Raw genomic sequence first — 21476 nt, forward strand, 5'->3', positions numbered from 1 at the left:
TATGATGATCCCAGCACGGTTCAGTTTTGCCTAGACGGGTTAGTCCACCAGCTAAGCGTCCCAGAGTTTGGTGCTGTACTAGGCTTATATACGGAGGAGTTCAAGGAGGAAAATGAACTACATGCTCTCACTTGCCACATACATTTTTCTCACTCGAAGTGCTGACACACTTTGGCCCCTGGTACAGCCTTCTATAATCCTAGCCGCTCCAAGGGATCAGTTCTCCCACCAGCCCTGAGGTACCTACACGTCATTTTAACTTACACGTTTATAGGGAGGCGAGAGAGCACTCGCATTGTCAACACTTACGACATCTACATCTTATGGTGTATGTCACACGGGCACGTCATCAACCTTGCCTACTTTATCGCCCTCTCGATTTAGCACCAGATGGAGTGGCATAGGAAAGGGGTCATCTCCATTGGCCCCTACGTGACTCAACTGGTGCGACACTTCGGGCTTAACACCGCGGCCCAAGAATCATCCCTCACCCTCATCGGCCAGATGTCTCCACAAGGCATCTCGAGCATACTTAGCATGAGGACGATCAAGAGGCACCGAGGAACCTACCCTCCCCAGTATCGTCTCACCCAATCTACCGAGGAGGAGGCCTACGAGGACATTCTTGATGATGTTCCCCCACAGCACGAGGATCCACCGACTCAGCCACCACCACCCTCTTGTCCAGTTCATGCGGCAGCTTCATATGCTGACATCTCTGAGCACCTCACTCGATTCAAGCAGTAGTATTTTCAACGATTTGACAACATTGATGCTACTCTACAGCAGATTTGTCAGCACCTCCACATCTCATCGCCGTCCCACCTCGCGAACCATCCAGCGATGAAGATGTTTAAAAACATTTATTTATTATTTTATGTTTTAAATTTTTATTAAAATTACTTTTTATTTTTATTAGATTTTAGAAAATTTATTTTTAATTATTAATTTCGGTTATTTCTTTTTGAATAATTATTCTTCCTAATATCCCTAAAAAAGTTCCTGATTTTATCACAGTTATATAGAGCTCTTAAGCTCATCATCGCATAGGAACTAAAACTCCACCAGGAAAGGTTCTCCATGACTGCCATGTCCTGCTCGCCCACGACCATAGCTACCACTAGAGATCATATCCTTTTGGCGCAGGACTTATGGCCTAATGAACCTCTACGACCACCGGAGTATCCTCCTCCACTCTCAAACTGATTACTCTCCAGAACTCTAGTTCAAGGAATTCATCATACAGGAAGTTCACTTCTCTCCCTATCTTATTTTTATACTCTAATATCTATCTTTGTACATTAAGGGCAATGTACATCTTAAGTGGGGGGTATTTATTTCATTATCAGAAAAATCCTTGAATGACTGCCTTGTTCTCTTGAAAAGCTCTCATATCATATTTAGGATACATTTTGATTGATTTATGATTTTGATTGATATATCTTGAATTAAAACATAGGCATTTATGTTGATTGTTTAAACTTTAAGACATTAGAGAATCAAGCATGATAAGTTGATTTTTAAAAAATTTAAATCTTAGGTTGTTTCCCCAAAGTTTAGGTATTACTTTGAGTTGGGATTCACAAGTTTTAAACATCAAAAAGCCATAATTTTTGTGAGATTTTTTTATCTTTTTGAACATCTATTAATTCTTTCATGCTCACTTTTATTATTGCTTTCAGTGCGTCAGTAGTGAACGGTTATTCTAGAACTTGCTTGATTATTCATGTTGAGACCACACCATTTGATTTGATATGTCAAAATGATTAAGACACTTAGGATTAACCCACTCATGCCATGAAAAGCCTACCTCCATAATTAACCCCTAGTGAACCTTGTATTACCCTTAATATTAACCTTTAACCCATTATTGTTGAAATCCCCTAAATTAATTTAAATGCCATTTTTGTTGAGATTTGAATTAAAATAGTTGCTTAGCTATGTTTTATTCTAATCTGTAATTTAATGTGTTATTAAAAAAATGTATACATATTAGTAGTGATATTCTGTTTGTAAGCTTTAGAAGTTAAATTCTTTAGTCTAAGAAGAAGCTCTGTTGTACGCAAGTAATGATTAACTCTTTTTCTAGTTAGGTAATTTTTCAATTCAATCTCGATTCTAACTCTTTCTTTCAGCTTGTGACCACACCCCCTAACCAAACCTCATTACAACCCTCTAAAGACCTTTTAATTGATATATCATCTTAAATTATAGTGGTGGAGACTTGATTTTTATGCAAGCCTATGGTAATGACTTTTCATTATTGACTACTGAGTGCTTCATTTATTATCCTTAAACACCCGAGTGATTTGAGTGAATCTGTAGTGAGGATGTGAAACTCTGTGATATTCTGAAACAAAGGTAATTACTTAAATGAGGAGAGACACCTATGTTTGCATGATTAAATACTCAACTTGGAATGTTTGAAACTTTTATGTTCTTTTAGTTGAATTCTCAATGTATGATTACCTATGGATTATTCTGAGATATTATCGATAGAAATTATAAGTTGAGAAGAATTTATTTTGATTATGAGTTGAGAATTTTGCTTGAGGACAAGCAAATGCTTAAGTGTGGGGGTATTTGATAAACCGTAATTTATACATATTTTTACCCTATGTTTAATGCATTTTATGGATGAGTTTCCATTAGAATTGGTGAATTCGATGCTCTTAATGCTTTAATTTCATGTTTTACACTTAGGAGAGCATAAGAGAGCGAAAGGAACGAGAAACGGGCCAAAAACGGAGAAAATGGGCCAAAGTATGAAATCAACACGGCCTGGACCACCTCACACGGGCAGACCACACGGCCGTGTCAATTTGGCAGGCTTGAGCACGGCCTGAAGTAATCGCACACGGGCAGGTCCCTACGGAGCCCAAGTTGAGTCTAATTTGGAAAAGGCTAATTTTGAGGGCTTTTAGGCATTCCGAAGCCTATAAATACACCATAGAGAAGGAAGAAAAGGGAGGACGGAGTAGGGGGTAAGGAATTACTCCTAGAAAGCTGATTGATTCATCTCAGAAGCCGGATTCATCATCAAGACTGAAGATCTCTCCTCAATTCCCCTTTAAGAGTTTTGGGTTTTCTTTATGTTTTGTATTCTTTATTATTCTGAGATGTTTTCTTATTTAGTTATGAACTAAATCCCTTAAATACCTAAGGGGAATGAAACCTAAGACGAATCTTGTTATTATTTTCTAAATTGTATGATAAATATTTGACTTGTTCTTAATTATGTCTTCTTAATTCTTGTTTTGATATCCCAGGATATCGATTCAAGATAAGCTCTTACTCAGAGGAGGAATAGACCCTGTTTAAGAGTACATTTGTCATAATTAAGCGGAGTTGATTGCGCGCCTAGACATAGGGTGACATGATTTTTCCGGATTAGGGTGAAACCTAATAAGGGAATCCATAGATCGAGTTAATAGAAACCTAGAGTGTTAATTAGAGAAAAGTCTCAGTTATTCAATCTAGGGATTAGACACTACTAGTCTTGAATAGGGATAATAACATAACTTAGGGATCTCTACGGAACAAGTTAAATGAATAAATCGTCCGATTCAGAGCTAGAATAACAAGTATAGTCTAGGTGGATTTTTCCTTAGGTTTTGTCTTCATTCAATCGATTTTTCCAAAAACAATTCCCCAATTCCATTCTCTGTGCGTTCTTAGTTTAGATAATTAGTTAGTTAAAACAAAAACCTCTTTATTCTTAGGCTAGATAATAAAAAGACAGTCATTACTAGTACTTTTAGTTCCTTTGGGTTTGACAATTCGGTCTTGCTAAAACTATACTACTATTTGATAGGTACACTTGCCTACATCGCGATAATAGTTAGTTCAAGAATGAGTAATTATAAATATTTAAAACCTACCATGAAATTTCGCGATCAGGAATATTAAAGCAAGAACTTCAACTCACAATTAAGAATAAGAACAATTATTTATCATATAATTCAAATAGTAATAAGATCCGTCTTGGGTTTCATCTCCCATAACTATTTGGGGAGTTTAGTTCATAATAATGGAAAACATCTCAAAATAGGGAAAATAACAAAACATAAAGAAACCTAATTAACTTTTAAGGAAATTGAATGGAGATCTTCAGTCTTGAAGGAGATCCTGCTTCTGAGTTGATTCTGATGGCTGTTCTTCGAGTATTTTCTGCTTTTCTACTCTGCGCCCCCCTTTGTTCTTCTTCTAGGGTGTTTATGTAGACTTTAGAATGCTTCAAAACCCTTAAAATTATCATTTTTCGAGTAGAATTAGACTTGGTCTCGACAGGGATATGGCCGTGTGGCACGCCCGTGTGATGGTGCTCAATCCGTGTGTAATTCTGAGTTGGTTTTTAGTCGACAAGGGCATGACACACGGGCATGTAGTTTGCCCATTTGAAAGTATCTAGGCCGTGTGAAATATTGAGATAAGCTCATTTTGTCCGTTTTTTTCCTGTTTCTTGCTCTTTTCACCTTCCTATGCTCACCTAAGTATAAAACATGAATTTAAAGGATAAGGAGCATCAAATTCACTAAATCTTATGATAAATCATCCAAAAATATGCCAATCATGGGATAAAAATATGTATATACTATGGTTTGTCAAATATCCCCACACTTAAACATTTGTTTGTCCTCAAGCAAAAACCTCAACTCTCAATTAAAATAAATTCTTCTCAACTTATAATTCTCATCAATAACGTATCGGAGTAAACTAGAAGTAGTCATATATTGAGAGTTTAACTAAAAGAACATTAAAGTTTGACACAATCCAAGTTGAGCATTTTAATCATAAAATCATAGGTATCCCCTTTTATCTAAGTAATTACCTTTAATTCCAAGTCGACAAGGGTTGACATCCTTACTGAAGATTCACTCAAATCACTCAAAGTGCTTAAGGTTCAATAATTAAGCGTTCAATAGTCAAACATGAAAAGTTATTACCATAGGCTTGCATGAAAATCAAATCTCCACTACTATAAATAAGATGATACACAAAACAAAAGGTCTTTAACAGGGTTGTAATAGGGCTTGGGTTAAAGGTGTGGATAAAGGCTGAAAAAGAGGGTTAGAATCGAGATTAATTTAATAAATTACCAAATTAGAAAAATAAAGCTAATTACTAAATTACAGACAAGTGCCAAAATTAAAACCATTCGGAACTAATGAAGTGAGCTTTTTGTCACTATAATAACTTTAACTTATCCAAGCTCTTTATAAAATGAATATAAATATACTATTTTTTTTAGGTTTAAGAGCAAGAACAAGTATAATAATGGAAAGTACATAATAGGAAATTATTCAACAACTGGAATGAACGAAAATTAGTTAGGTAACTAATCAAATCAAATCTCGATAAAAAGGGAGTCAATAAAAAGGGAAAAATTCTTAACGAATCAAAAAGGGTTAAATTATGGGTTAGCATTAAGGGGGAAATCAAGAAATAATGGTTAAGGCTCAAAGGGGTTCACTAAGGGTCAATTATGTGGGTAGGCTTTTTATAGGGTAAGTGGGTTAAAACCTAAGTGCCTTTATCATCTCAGCATATCAAATCAAACGAAGCAAGTTCTAGAATAACAAATCAATGTTGACACACTCATAACCAATAAAATTAGTGAGCAAGAAAGACATATCCTCTAAAAGGCTCAAAATCTCACGAAAATTATGGGTATTTTATGTCAATCCCGTAAATTCAAAACTTCAAGATAATACCTCAATTCAAGGAAACAACCTAGCAATTTTAATTCTCAAAAGTCAACTTATCATGCTTGATTCTCTAATGCCTTTAAAGTTTAAATAATCAATGCACAATTACCTATGTTTTAATCCAAAACATATTAATAAAAATCATAAATCAATCAAAATATATTCTAATAGTAATATGAGAAAATCATTTGAGAACAAGATATAATTCGGGGATTTTCTGATAATCATATAAATAACCTCCCCACACTTAAGATGTACATTGTCCTCAATGTAAAAAGATAGATAATAACGATATAAGCATAATATCATAAGAGAGGGAGAGAAGCGAAACTGCCCTGAATTTTTGGATGAAATCCTTGGAATAGCGAAAGCTAGAATTGTAGATAAGGCTAATGAAAGCCATGATTCTGAGTTACTAGTAAGAAAATAAACACAACTGTGAAAGAGAATTAAGAGGTTACTCGATAAAAACTATAAAGATAAATATAGTTCAAAATATAAAACATAAGACTTCAAAAATAAATAAAAGAAAAAATAAAAATAAAAATAATAAAATAATAAATAGACTCAAACATCCTCATTATCGGATGTCTCGTAGGTCGATGGTGCCGAATGAGAGATGTGAATGTGGTGGCAAATCTATCGAAGAGTGGCATCAATGCTGTTGAACCGCTCAAAACACTGTTGCTCGAAGCGAGTGAGTCACTCTGATATATCGGTTAAAGTGGCAGTAGTGGGGCAGTGACTCTGTAATGGTGGTGAAGGTAGGTCCTGATGAAGGGGAGGAACATCATCAGTGAAGTCCTCTGGCTCATCCTAGTCATCAGAATGGACAAGTCTATACTGAGGCGGGTCACATCCACGGTGTCGCTCTATCATCCTCATGTGGATCATTCTAGAAATTCCATGAGGAGCCATCTGGCCTACTAGCGTGAGTGTCGATGACATCTCTAGAGTGTCGAAGAGGTAGAAGTGTCGAGCGAGACTAGTTACGTAGGGACCAAGACAGATGGGACCCCTCCTATGGCAGTCCATTTGATGGTGAAAAGCAAGTGCTATGTAGTATGCCAAATCAAAGACGTGACCAGTCGCCATGCTCTATAAAAAATAAGCATCGAAAGTGTTGATGACACCAGTACTCTCTCTCCTCCCAGTCAAGGTGCGAGCCAAGATGGCATGGATGTAGCGTAGTGCAGGAAGAACAGAAGTCGCCTTTGAGTGACTTGCGTCATAGGGAACAGTACTTGCCGTAAAGGTCAGTCCAACAGTAGGAGGCTGAGTAGTGTATGTGACGGTGAAGATGTAAAAAATTCTCGTAAGCCATAAACTCCTCCGTGTAGAGGCCCAAAGCAGCTCCAAACTCTGGCACACTCATGTGTCTTACGAGTCCACCAAGTTTAAAAATGATAGTACCGGCCTTGTCATGGGTATTCATCACATGTTGTAAATGGAAAGTAGTGCAAAACTCCAAGGTAAGCTCCGAATAGGTGGGCTCGATAGTCGTAAAGAACCGATCCTAAGGGGTAGTGGTGAGATGAAATCGAACAAGGTGAGCAAGTTGGACCTACTCCAAAGCGGCCCAATCAATACAACAACCCACTCTTAATGGTCATACTCGAAGGAGCTGAAACAAGTCGTCCTGTGGGCCTGACTAAAATCGAAGGAGAGGATGACGAGCTTCGGTCGAGGTGCTCGAGGAGGTTGTGCCAGGACCGTTCCGCTTTTTCATAGTGGGGACGGCAGTTTTCTTGCCTAATGTGTTTGTCATGATGTACCTGAAAAGTAAAATATTCAGATATTAGTGAACTGGAACAGATATCACCAATCAAATACATCGAGAGGCTGAGGAATAGATATGTGAATAGGACAAAAATGTGTTAATAATCAAGATGTAGAATCTAGTCCTACAGGCACTAATACCTAAACATGTAAAAACTACCAGAATATAAATCTAAAGTACCATTATACTAAACTAATTAGCAACAGTAATAGTGATCGCGTGATTCATAACAAGTAATAAATATTTATAATGAAGATCAAACCTAGACTAACTATTATCACGACGAAAAGGCAGGCGCACCTATCGCACAATATTATAGTAATGGCAAGACTGGGATATCGTACCCAAGGGAACCAAAAGTACTAGTAATGACTGTCTTTTTATTATCTAGCCTAAAAATAATGGGGTTTTGTTTTAATTTAACTAATTATCTAAACTAAGAACGCACAAAGAAAAGAGTTGATTAATTGCTTTTGGGAAAATCGATTGACTTGAGACAATACCTAAGGAAAAATCCACCTAGACTTTACTTGTTATTCTGGCTCCGAATCGGACGATTTATTCATTCAACTTGTTCCATAGAGATCCCTAAGTTATGTTATTATCCCTATTCAAGACTAATAACATCTAATCCCTAGATTGAATAACCAAGACTTTTCTCTAATTAACACTCTAGGGTTGCATTAACTCGATCTATGGATCCCCTTATTAGGTTTCACCCTAATCCAACAAAATCTTGTCACCCTGTTTCTAGGCACACAATCAGCTCCGCTTAATTATGAAAAAAGTACTCTTAGACAGGGTCTATTCCTCCTCTAAATAAGAGCATGTCTTGAATCGGTATCCTGGGATATCAAAACAAGAATTAAGAACACATAATTAAGAACAAGTTAAATATTTATCATACGATTCAGAAAATAATAACAAGATTCATCTTAGGTTTCATTCCCCTTAGGTATTTAGGGGATTTAGTTCATAACTAAATAAGAAAACATCTCAGGAGAATAAAGAGTACAAAACATAAAGAAAACCCAAAACTCCTGAAGGGAAATTGAGGAGAGATCTTCAGTCTTGATGATGAACCCGACTTCTAAGATGGGTCAATCGGCTTTCTTGGGGTAATTCCTTACCCCCTATTCTCTGTCTCCCTTTTTCTCCTCCTCTAGGGTGTATTTATAGGCTTTGGAATGCCTAAAAGCCCTCCAAATTGGCCTTTTCTGATTTGGACTTAACTTGGGCTCGACAGGGACACGCCCGTGTAACACGACCGTGTGACGTGATTGCCAGCCGTGTTCGATCCGTTAAATTGTACATGGTCGTGTGGGTCAATGGCTAGGCCGTGTGAATCGTGAAAGCCTTGGTCGACACCCTCGAAAGACACGGGCGTGTGAGCTACCCGTGTGGCAAGACTTAGGCCATGTCATCTTCTCGATTTGGTCCGTTTTGTCCCCTTTTTTGCTCTTTTTTGCTCCTTTTGACTCTTGGTGCTCTCTTGCATACAAAACATGAAATTAAAGCATTAGGAGCATCAAATTCACCAATTCTAATGATAAATCATCCATAAAATACATTAAACATGGGGTAAAAATATGTATAATTTATGGTTATCAAATAGTAAAAAGAAATAGCAGCTAAACTAACAAGAAAAACCCAATGCATCTAATAAACAAATTAATAAAGAAAAACCTACTAACCAAATCCATAAAACTACCAAATAGGAAAAAAATAATATAGTAGGATTTCAGACCTCACTATTTGAGACCATTGTTAATAACAATAAGCATAAAATGAATAAAAAAACTAAAACTATCAAAATATCAATTAATAGATAATGAAAAAAGTCCAAAGAATTAGTATATGAATAAAATAGATAAAATAAAACTAAACTAAAAATAAAATAAAGAAATAAAGAATATGGGGAAAAAGGTTAACCGACGATGGGGTGGTCGGAGTGATGTGGGTCGGTCGATGGTCAATTTAGGGAGAGGAATGGGAGAGGGATGAGTTGAGGTGTGCGGAGGAGGGGTGTGTTGGCGCGTCAAGGTGAAGGTGGGTGGTTGGGGGGTTCCGAATGGGGCTGGTCTAAGGCGCAAGGGTGGGGTGGTTCTTGGTTGTTGGGGGTGAAGGGAGAAGGGGGGAGGTCGAGGGGCGGTGGGCGATGGTGGTCGGAGGCTGTGGCGGTGGCTGGTTGGGAGGGTTTGAGGAAGAAAACAAAGGTAAATAAAAATTAGGTTTTGGGGGGTTAAAATAGGGGCACGGTCATGTTAAGGCCCCATGTTGGGCCACACGGTGATGTCGCAGGCCCGTGTGGCTTGAGTTTAGCCTGTGTTAATCGTGAATATTGAATGCCAGTACATAGCCTATCGTATGACCGTGTGCTACATTGTTTGCTTCTCCTACGCCATGTGGTATACCACACACCCGCGTGTCCAAACACACGGCGGTGTGCCCTTCCCGTGGAGCTCTCTGACTTGTTTAAAATTTGAAAATTCAGCTCCAGTTTTCACACGGCCTGGGACACGCCTATGCCAGGCCGTGTGATATACACGACCATGTTGCACACCCGTGTTGCTTCTTTTTAGCCTATTTTTTTGCCATTTTTTGGGATTTAAGTCTTGTTTCCACATGGCCAAGGACAAGCCCGTATGTCCAGACCGTGTGGGTTAAAAAAAACTTACATTTAAACACGAAAAATAGATAAAAATAAATTAGTTAGTGGTGTTAGTGCTCAGGTTGCCTCCCGAGAAGCGTTTATTTAGAGTCTAAGCTCGACTTACCTCGTATTTGCACAGTCATGGTGGCTCGACGAGTTAAAACTCCTCATTCCTGCAATCAATCTTATCAAAATAAGGTTTTAACTCGACTTACCTCGTATTTGTACGGTCATGGTGGCTCGAGGAGTTGAAACTCCTTATTCTTGCTATCAATCTTATCAAAATAAGGTTTTAGATGAGTACTATTTACCTTAAAAGTGCCAAATTTGGAATGAGTTACCTCGACTGTACCATATGGGAAAATGTTATGTACCGAAAAAGGGATTGCTCCATTAGGATCAGCAATTGCAACATGAGGGTCTGCTTCATCTAACAGTACTTTGTCTCCAACCTTAAGTTGATTCGATTCTCCTTTAAGTTCATCATGACACTGCTTTGGTTCATCGTGTATTCTCAGTTTCTCCTTAGCTTTTGTTCGCCATTCATCTAGTTCCTCGATTTGTAATGTTCGTTCGTCATGGATGATCCCATTGTTGGTAATAGATCGTGTCTCATTTATGCTTTTTTGAAGTGTTTCCTATAAAGAAGGTTGAACCACATGATTAGTCTCATTAACATGTTTTATAGAATCATCTTCATGACTTGCTGTCTTGACCGAATCACGAGCTTGGAGCATAATCGTATCTTCTCCTACACGGAGTGTGAGTTCACCTGTACCAACATCAATAATAGTTCTAGCAGTTGCTAAAAAAGGGCGTCCTAAAATTAAAGGGACTTAACTATCCCCTTCCATGTCTAGAACAACAAAATCAATTGGGAATATGAATTTATCAATTTTTACGAGCACATCTTCAACAATACCCCTAGGAAATCTAATGGTTTTATCTGCTAATTGAATGATCATCCTAGTTTGTTTGGGTTTCTCAAGACCTAGTTGTTTAAACATTTTATAAGGCATAACATTAATGCTCGTCCCTAAATCAGCCAAAGCATTGTTAACATTCAAACTACCAATTAAGCAAGGAATTGTAAAACTACCTAGATCTTTCAACTTGTTGGGTAGCTTATTTTGTAGAATGGCTGAGCAAACTGCGTTTAATTCCACATGCGACGCATCATCTAACTTTCATTTATTAGCCAAGAGCTCCTTAAAAATTTCACATCTGTGAAAGAGCTTTAATAAACGGTAAGTTAATATGCAATTTTTTTAATAATTTAAGGAATTTACCAAATTGTTCGTTCATGTGGTCTTTCCTTGTCGCATTGGGGTATGGCACACGAGGTTTATACTCTTTGCTTACATCAACCTTACTGTTATCTACCACATTGTCTTGCCTCAGTTTCGGTTCATCTTCAACTAACCCTTGTGAAAGTGCCTAGGCCATGTGAAATACTGAGATAAGCTCATTTTGTCCGTTATTGGCCCATTTCTTGCTCTTTTCACCTTCCTATGCTCACCTAAGTATAAAACATGAATTTAAAGGATTAGGAGCATCAAATTCACTAAATCTTATGATAAATCATCCAAAACTATGACAAGCATGGGATAAAAATATGGATATATTATGGTTTATCACTTTTATATTTCATCATCAAACAACAAAAATCACAAGCTTTCAACAATGGCATAACTCAAAATATTCACCGAAATCAAAAATTCAAGCATGGGTTTACTAGTACTCGAAGCAACAATCTCAAAAATGTAAAAATTATCAAAAACTAAGTAAAATCGAACCTTGAATCAAGCTTGAAAGGTGGCCGAACCTAGGTTTCTTTTTCTTTTCTCTTGTTTTGACAAGAACATATTATGAACACAAAATAATGGCTTTATTTTCTTATGTTTTATGATATATTATATCTTAGATTAACTAATGTTTAATTTATAAATATAACCTTAATGAAATAATATAAAAACTATATAATATATTCCTAATACCATCCATTCAATTTGTCAATGATATAATTGCAACATAAATCATCCACATTAAAAGAACCACTATTCACCCCTTTTACAATTAACTACCAAATTTTTATTTTATGCGATTAAGTCCTTTTATTTAATCGGACACTCAAACAACAAAATTAAATCACAAAAATTTTACAGATATAAATTCACACAAAATAAACACAGAAAATAATTTTTAAATATTTTTTTGACTTGAATTCGTGGTCCCGAAACCACCTTTCTGACTATAGTCTAAATCGGGTTGTTACAACTCTCCCCCTTTAGGGATTTTTGTCCCCGAAAATCTTACCGGTGAATAGGTTCAGATAACACTCTCTCATTGCATCCTCTGGCTCCCATGTTGCTTCCTCAACTCTGTGTTTATGCCATAGTACCTTAACTAACAGAATGTTCTTATTTCGCAATTCTTTAATCTCGCGAGCCAAAATGCGAATGTGTTCTTCCTCATATGTCATATCAGACTTAATCTCAATCTCAGATGGACTAATCACATGTGAGGGATCCGATCGACATTCACGAAGCATCGAAACATGGAATACATTGTGGATCTTTTCTAACTTAGGTGGCAACAACAGTCTGTCAGCAACCGGCTCAATACGCTCTATAATCTCGTACGACCCAATAAATCTCGAACTCAATTTACCCTTACGACTAAATCTGAGTATTTTCTTCCATAGTGAGACTTTCAAAAAGCACTTTTTCTTCGATTTGAAACTCTATATCTTTTCGTTTCAAGTCTTTATATGATTTCTGATGATCTGACACTATTTTCAGGCTTTCACGGATCGCTTTTACTTTCTATTCAGTCTCTCTGATCAAATCGACCCCGTGTCTCTTATTTTCACTTAGCTCAGCCTAATACAATAGTGTACGACATTTACGACCATACAACACCTTATAAGGTGCCATTTTAATACTTTATTGAAAGCTATTATTGTATGCAAATTCAATCAAAGGTAAGTATCGTTCCCACGTACCTTCAAACTCGAGAATGCAACATCTCAACATATCCTCAAGTATCTGAATGATTCGTTCAGACTGACCATCTGTTTGCAGATGGAAAGCTATGTTGAAATGTAATTTCATACCTAATGCATCTTGTAGTTTCTTCCAATTTAGGGCCTAGTCAGAATAGTGGTCTCGGGACAACAAATTTGAAGTTGGGAAAATTAATTTTATTATTTTTATGAGGTTATAGCATGATTATATTAGTTCATGAAAAAAAATTGAGGAGTTAATTTTAATGTTTGTGAGCCCGATTGTGAAAAAGGACTAAATCGCATGAAAGGCAAAAGTTGCATTTTAGTACCCCAAATGTGTTAAATAGTTAGAGAACTAAAATTGGGGCCTTTAAGGAGCAATTAGACCCCTAAAAACAAGGTGGTCGGCCATAGGAGACAAGGTTAGTAGAAAAAGTCAATATTAGGTGACTTGATGACATAAATTTGTGATAAAATAATGCCTAAAAGCCTAGCTATTATTTTCTTCTTCTCCATCTCTTCTCTCCACTGAAAATATCAGCAAATATAGAGGTTTGAAAGCTGAAAAATTGTAGCAACTTATTCCTCTCATAATGTAAGTGATCTTGATGATTTTCTTGATGATTTTTATATTTTTGGCATGCTTGTATCATGGGCTTTCAAATGAGAGGACTATTTTGAAAAATGGTGATAAGTCTAGGGATTTACCATGAGAGATTTTATGTTTTTTCTTGAAATCTTATGGAAGAAAAATGAATCTTAGAAGAGTTCTAAACAACTTTTGTGAAAGGTGTTAGCATGAAAACACCTAAAGGGACTATTTTGTATAAGTTGCAAAATAGGTAGTAAGTGTGTGAAATAGTGAGAATTTGGAGTTGCTATAAGAGTAAAAATGGGTCGGCTAGGCTAAGATAAGAGGAAATTTGACAAAAATTGAATTTCAAGCATAAGGGTAAAATGGTCAAATTGCTAAAGTCTAGGGGCAAAATAGTTATTTTACCAAAAATATATATATGAATTTATGATTATCTAATTGTAATTAGTGATTAAATGAGTGAATTTTGTTATTATAGATCAAGATTTGCCAAATCCGAACTTAGACCAGGGGAAAGCCAAGCAAATCGACTAAACTGACTAGTCGAGTACATTTTTGTTATCCGAGGTAAGTTGTATGTAAATAAAACAACTTCATTGCTAACGTATGTATTGAATTGTATTTGAGTTAATATAGCATGAATTGCTTGATTGTGGAATTGAGAAAGTATGATGATAATAGAGATAGTAAAATTCCAGCTTTGAACCTAAAAATTAAATCAGATATTCATGCCATGATATAAGGGCATTGTGAGCTAGTGTAAGACATGTCTGGGACATGCATCGGCCACATTATGAGAGCTAGAGTAAGACCATTTTTGGGACATGGCATCGAAGTAGAGATGAGTCCTAGTGTAAGACATGTCTAGGACATGCATCGGCTAAGAGATTTTGCTAGTGTAAGACCATGTCTGGGACATGGCATTAGCACACATATACGAGAGCTAGTGTCTGGGACATGGCATTAGAACACATATACGAGAGCTAGTGTAAGACTATGTATGAGACATGGCATCAACATCTTACCCCATGTCTGAGGCTTATAGAATATCTGATAATATTCCGAAGGTTCAACGTTAAAAGTTACGAAAGTGAGTGGTACAGGTACCTATTTGGTATGCATGAGTAATAAGCTTAATATAGAAAATGTGATTTTAGTAAATGGTAACGAGTAAGTCAAGCTTATGCTTACCCTTATGTTATGAGTATGATGATTAGTAGTGAGATGGTGGTTGTATATTTATTTATATACAACTTACTAAGCTTTTATGCTTACTCTCTCTTTCTTCTCATCTTCTTATGGTGCTGCCTAATTAGCTTAAGGATCACCAGAAGTCAGAGATATCAATCATACTATCAGCCGTAAAATTGGTATAGTTGGATTTATATTTTTTATTATGGCATGTATAGGGCTAGACTTTATTATTTTGTGTCTTTGAGAATTGGCCAAATGCGTTGGTCTAGAATAGATTTCACTCTTTACATTACGCCTTGGATGAGGGCTTTCATTTTGAGCCTATAAAAGATGCATCTTCATGGTTGAATGAATGTCTATTATGCTTTTTTTGGTATTGGTTGGTATTGACATGAAAATAGGTACACTAGGATGGTAATGAGGCTTGGTAGATAGCCTCATATTGTCCACACGGGAGTGTGTCTAGGCCGTGTGTGACACACAGTTAGCCCCATGGGCATGTGTGAAGGCCGTGTGTCCCCTGCACCTTGAAATCTCAAGTCTGAATGCATGGTAATTATCACACGGGTAGAGACACGGCTGTGTGTCTTAGTCGTGTGGAGGGCACGCCCTAATACATGGGCGTGTACCGTGGTCGTGCGATGCTGACGTCAGAAATAGAATACCCAAGTTTTTGAACACGGGCTATGCCACGGGCGTGCCGTGGCTATGTGAAAAGACACGGGAAAAGGACACGGGCGTGTGTCCAGGCCGTATGAAGTCTTTACTTGTTTATGAAAATTTACGAAAATTAAATTGGTCACACGGGTGCAGGACATGGGCATGTCCTTAGCACACGAGCATATGCTCTATATCTATACAGACGTGTGGAGCCTTGAAGCATGAAATTTTTTAAGTTTTCTTGAGCCCTCGGTATGGTCCTGAACCACCTCAATTGTATGTTTTGGGCCTCGGGAGCACATTTAAGGGACAAAATATATGTGAAATGAAAAATTTTAAGTTGATCAAACTTTTACGGCCCGATTTTATGTAGTTGGTTGAGTTTAAGTCTGGTAGCACCTCAAAACCTGTCCTGGCGTTGGATACAGGCAAAGGGTGATACATTTAGTGGTATCAGAGCAATGGTTTAGTCGGTTCTAGGACTAACCTAGCTAGAGTACGAGTCTAGTTATAATGCCATAAAAATATATTGATAGTGTAAAGATTCCTGACGATTATAAATTATGTTTTTTCTTATATAGTAAATGGATCCTAATAGAACCACAGTGGATGATATGGAAAGTAATGCGCCAGCTCCCGCCGAGAGGACTGTGCCAGTAAAGAGCAAGCCCATGAGTATGGGCCAAGGCAGAGGGGCTAGAGAAGCCTACCTTCAAATGATGGATGCTTGGTATTCAGAGTTTGTTCGTTCGAACCGAACACTCCACCTCTCCCACCTCCTCTAATTCCTTAGTATGCCCCGGTAGTTCTGCAAGTTGAGGACATGTTTAGAAGAGAGAAGCCTCCGGTAGATAAGATCCAGAAACAAGGGGCCAAGGAACTTCGGGCTAGTATAGATGATGACCTAGAGAGAGCAGAGTTTTGGGTAGAAAATACCATAAGGGTATTCGATGAGTTGTCATACACACCTGAAGAGTGCGTGAAGTGTGTCGTGTCACTTCTACAGGACTCAGTTTATCAGTGGTGGAACACTCTTGTGTCCGTGGTGCCAAGAGAGAGGATCAATTGGGAATTTTTCTAAGAAGAGTTCTAAAAGAAGTGTATTAGCTAGAGGTTCATGGATTAGAAAATGAAGGAATTTTTAGAGTTGAAGCAAGGTAATAAGACTGTGACGGGTATGAACGCGAGTTTGTAAAACTCAGCAAGTATGCGCGGGAATGCATATCCACTGAAGCTACCATGTGTAAGAGGTTTGAGGATGGCCTAAATGAAGATATCCGAGTGTTTATGGGTATCTTAGAAATAAGAGAATTTTTGGTGCTCGTCGAGAGAGCGTGCAAGGCAGAGGAGCTAGTAAAAGAGATGAGTAAAGCAGCCAATGAGTCACGGGATATGAAGAGGAGGCAGATGAAAAAAGCACATCAGTCCTCATCTAAGAGATTAAAAGAACTTGCTACCTGATCGAATGTTTCGGTGGGGTATTCGAAGAGAAACAAGAATCAATAGAATACAACATCTAGAGCCCAGACTACTTTGGTCGCTAGTGTTGGTAGTGCTCGACCAAATAGACCAGAGTGTCTGCAATGTGGAAGACACCACTTAGGTGAATGTCAGGTAAATGAGAGGGGATGTTTTAAGTGTGGGTCACTTGACCACTTTATTCGAGATTGTTCCGTTATGGATGAGATAGAGAGAAAACAAGATGTGAAAGCAAGCAGTGCTCCCTTGAGGAGCAGGCCACAAAAGAACCCCAGGAGTGGGATTAGTAGTAGAGGCACGCTAAGAGATACCGTGGTGAGGTCTGAAGGCAAAGCGCTAGCGAGAACCTATGTTATACGTGCCCGGGAAGAGGCAGAGTCTCCCGATGTGATCATGGGCGCCTTTTCTATCTATGATATAACTATTGTTGCTTTAATTGACTCGAGATCTAACCACTCGTATATTTGTATAGAATCGATACCCCGCATGAGCATGATAGTAGAGTCCACCGAGTTTGTAATAAAAGTGTCTAACCCATTAAGCAAGCATGTGTTAGTGTACCAAGTATGTAGAAATTGTCCTTTAAAAATTAGAGGCCATTGGTTTTCAACCAATTTGATGTTGTTTCGATTTAATGAGTTTGATGTAATCCTTGGGATGGATTGGTTGGCCTCTCATGGTGTTATAGTAGATTATGGATGAAAAGTAATAGAGTTGAGATGTGAAGACGGGAAAGTTCTTCGAGTTGGACCAGATAAGTCGGAAAATCTACCTGTAGTAATATCGTCGTTGACTATCGAGAAATATTTGAAAAAGGGATATGAAGCATATTTAGCTTTTATGTTGAATACTCAAGTGGCTGAGTTAAAGATTGATCGGTGCCGATAGTCTGTGAGTTTACAGATGTGTTCCCGGAAGAGTTACCTAAATTACCTCCTGTGAAGGAAGTTGAGTTTGAGATTGAATTAGTTCCTGGAATGGCACCTATCTCGATCACCCCGTATAGGATAGCTCCAACGGAGTTGAGCAAATTGAAAGCACAGTTGCAAGAGCTAACAGACAAGGGTTTTGTGAGACCGAGCTATTCCCCGTGGGTTGCTCCGGTACTCTTTGTAAAGAAGAAAGATGGGTCAATGAGACTATGCATCGACTATAGACAACTCAACAAGGTAACAGTGAAAAACAAGTATCCTTTGCCAAGGATCGACGATTTGTTTGATCAGTTGAAGGGGGCCACAATGTTTTCTAAGATCAACCTGAGGTCTGGTTACTATCAGTTAAGGGTTAAAGAGCAAGATGTGCCGAAGACTACATTTCGGACAAGATACGGGCATTATAAGTTCCTCGTCATGCCTTTTGGCTTGACTAATGCCTCGGCGGTGTTTAAGGATTTGATGAACCGTATATTCAGGCCGTATCTGGATAAGTTTGTCGTCATCTTCATCGATGATATATTGATTTATTCACATGATGAGAGTGAGCACGCAGATCATCTGAGAGTTGTATTGCAAACCTTGAGAGATAAATAATTATATGCCAAATTCAGGAAGAGTGAATTTTGACTTAAGGAGGTTGGGTTCCTAGGACACATTGTGTCCGGTGACGGGATCCGAGTGGACTCAAGTAAGATATTGGCTATTGTTGAGTGGAAACTGCCAAGGAATGTGACAGAGGTCCGAAGCTTTTTGGGTTTAGTCGGATACTATGGATGGTTTGTAAATGGATTTTCTATGATAGCTACCCGATGACTAGGCTGCTGTAAAAAGACGTCAAGTTTGAATGGATAGAAAAGTGTCAGCAAAGTTTTGAGAGATTAAAGGCTTTGTTAACGGAAGCCCCAGTGTTAGTGCAACCAGAGTCGGGAAAGGAGTTTGTGATTTATAGGGACGCCTCGTTAAATGGTTTGGGGTGTGTGCTCATGGAAGAAGGTAAGGTTATAGCTTATGCCTCGAGACAGTTAAAACCACACAGAGAAATTATCCAACCCATGATTTGGAACTAGCAGCTGTAGTGTTCGCGCTGAAAATTTGGAGACACCATTTGTATGGAGAGAAATATCGGGTATTCACCTACCATAAAAGCTTAAAGTACTTAATGACCTAAAAGGATTTGAATTTGAGGCAACGCCGATGGTTAGAGCTGTTAAAGGATTACGAATTGATTATCAACTACCATCTGGGAAAGGCTAATGTAGTCGCCGATGCCTTGAGTAGGAAGTCATTGTTTGCCTTGAGAGTCTTGAACACTCAATTGACTGTATCTAACGATGGTTTGATCCTAGCAGAGTTGAGAGCCAAACCGGCTTTTTTTCAAGAAATCTGAGAACCTCAGAAAAGTGATGAGAAATTGTAAGCTAAGAAAATTCAATGTAAGTTAGGCATTGAATCAAATTTTCGCATCAGTACCGATGGATGTTTAATGTTCAGAGACAGAGTTTGTGTACCCTATGACAATGAACTTATTCAAAAGAGTCTGAGTGAGGCACATAGTGGTCGTTTATCCGTTCACCTGGGTAGTGCAAAAATGTACAATGACCTTAAGAAAATGTATTGGTGGTCGGGTATGGAAAGAGACATTTCAGAGTTTGTTTCCAAGTGCTTAGTGTGTCAGCAAGTAAAGGCCGAACATCAAGTACCTTCGGGTTTGCTTCAACCTTATATGGTCCCCGAGTGGAAATGGGATCGTATCACTATGGACTTCGTGACGGGCTTGCCAGTAACCCTGAAAAAGAAAGATGCAGTATGGGTTATTGTCGACAGACTAACTAAGTCGGCACATTTCGTATCGGTGCGTACCGACTACTACCTCAAGAAATTAGCTAACTTATATATTTTTGAGATTGTGAGGCTTCATAAAGTGCCATTGTCGATTGTGTCAGAGAGAGATCTGAGGTTTACCTCAAGGTTTTGGAAAAAGTTATAAGAGGCTTTGGGAACCAAGTTGAGTTTCAGCACGGCATTTCATCCACAAACTGATGGACAATCGGAAAGAGTGATACAGATCTTAGAGGACATGTTGAAATGTTGTGTTCTCGAATTTCAAGGAAGTTGGGAAAAATACTTGACATTGGTCGAATTCGCCTACAACAACAGTTTTCAGTCTAGTCTAAAAATGGCACCTTTTGAGGCCTTGTACGGGCAAAACTGTTGGATGCCCTTATACTGGACTAAGTTGAGAGAGAACCAGATTCACAGGGTCGATTTGGTCAAAGAGGTTGAGGAGAAAGCCAAAGTGATTCGTGACTGCCTGAAAGCCGCCTCGGATAGACAAAAATCCTACGCGGATTTGAGATGAAAAGAAATTAAATTTGAAGTCGGTGATAAAGTATTTTTGAAAGTTTCTCCATAGAGGAAATTCTTCAGGTTTGGAAAAAGGGGCAAGTTGAGTCATCGTTTCATAAGACCCTATGAGGTTATCGAGAGAATAGGACCTGTTGCCTACCGCTTGGATTTGCTTCTGGAGTTAGAAAAGATTCACGATGTGTTTCATGTTTCCATGTTACGCCGGTACAAATCAGACCCTTCACATGTAATTGCGCCAACTGAAGTTGAGATTCTTCCAGATATGACTTATGGTGAGGAGCAGGTCAAGATTTTGGCTCGAGAAGTCAAACAACTAAGAAATAAGAGTATACCACTTGTGAAGGTTTTTTGGCATAGACATGGGGTCGAGGAAGCCACATGGGAACCCGAGGAGTCTATGAGAGAACAGTACCCGAACTTATTCACAAGTAAGATTTTCGAGGATGAAAATCCCTAAAAGGGGGAGAAATGTAACAGCCTGATTTAGGGCATAGTCAGAACAGTGGTCTCGGGACCACAAATCTAAAGTTGGGAAAATTAATTTTATTATTATGAGGTTATAATGTGATTATATTAGTGCATGGAAAAATTTTGGGGAGTTAATTTTATTGTTTGTGAGCCCGATTGTGAAAAAGGACTAAATCGCATAAAAGGCAAAAGTTTCATTTTAGTACCCAAATGTGTTAAATAGTTAGAGAAATAAAATTGGGGCCTTTAAAAAGAAATTAGACCCCTAGAAACAATGTGGCAAGCCATAGGAGACAAGGTTAGTCAAAAAAGTCAATATTAGGTGACTTGATAACATAAATTTGTGATAAAATAATGCCTAAAAGCCTAGCTATTATTTTCTTCTTCTCCATCTCTTCTCTCCACCGAAAATATCAACAAATATAGAGGTTTGAAAGCTAAAAATTTACAGCAACTTATTCCTCTCATAATGTAAGTGATCTTGATGATTTTCTTGATGATTTTTATATTTTTGGCATGCTTGTATCATGGGCTTTCAAATGAGAGGACTATTTTGAAAAATGATGATAAGTCTAGGGATTTACCATGAGAGATTTTATGTTGTTTCTTGAAATCTTATGGAGGAAAATG

The sequence above is a fragment of the Gossypium hirsutum genome, chromosome A06 (assembly GCF_007990345.1).
Source record: "Gossypium hirsutum isolate 1008001.06 chromosome A06, Gossypium_hirsutum_v2.1, whole genome shotgun sequence".
In the NCBI taxonomy this organism is placed as follows: domain Eukaryota; kingdom Viridiplantae; phylum Streptophyta; class Magnoliopsida; order Malvales; family Malvaceae; genus Gossypium; species Gossypium hirsutum.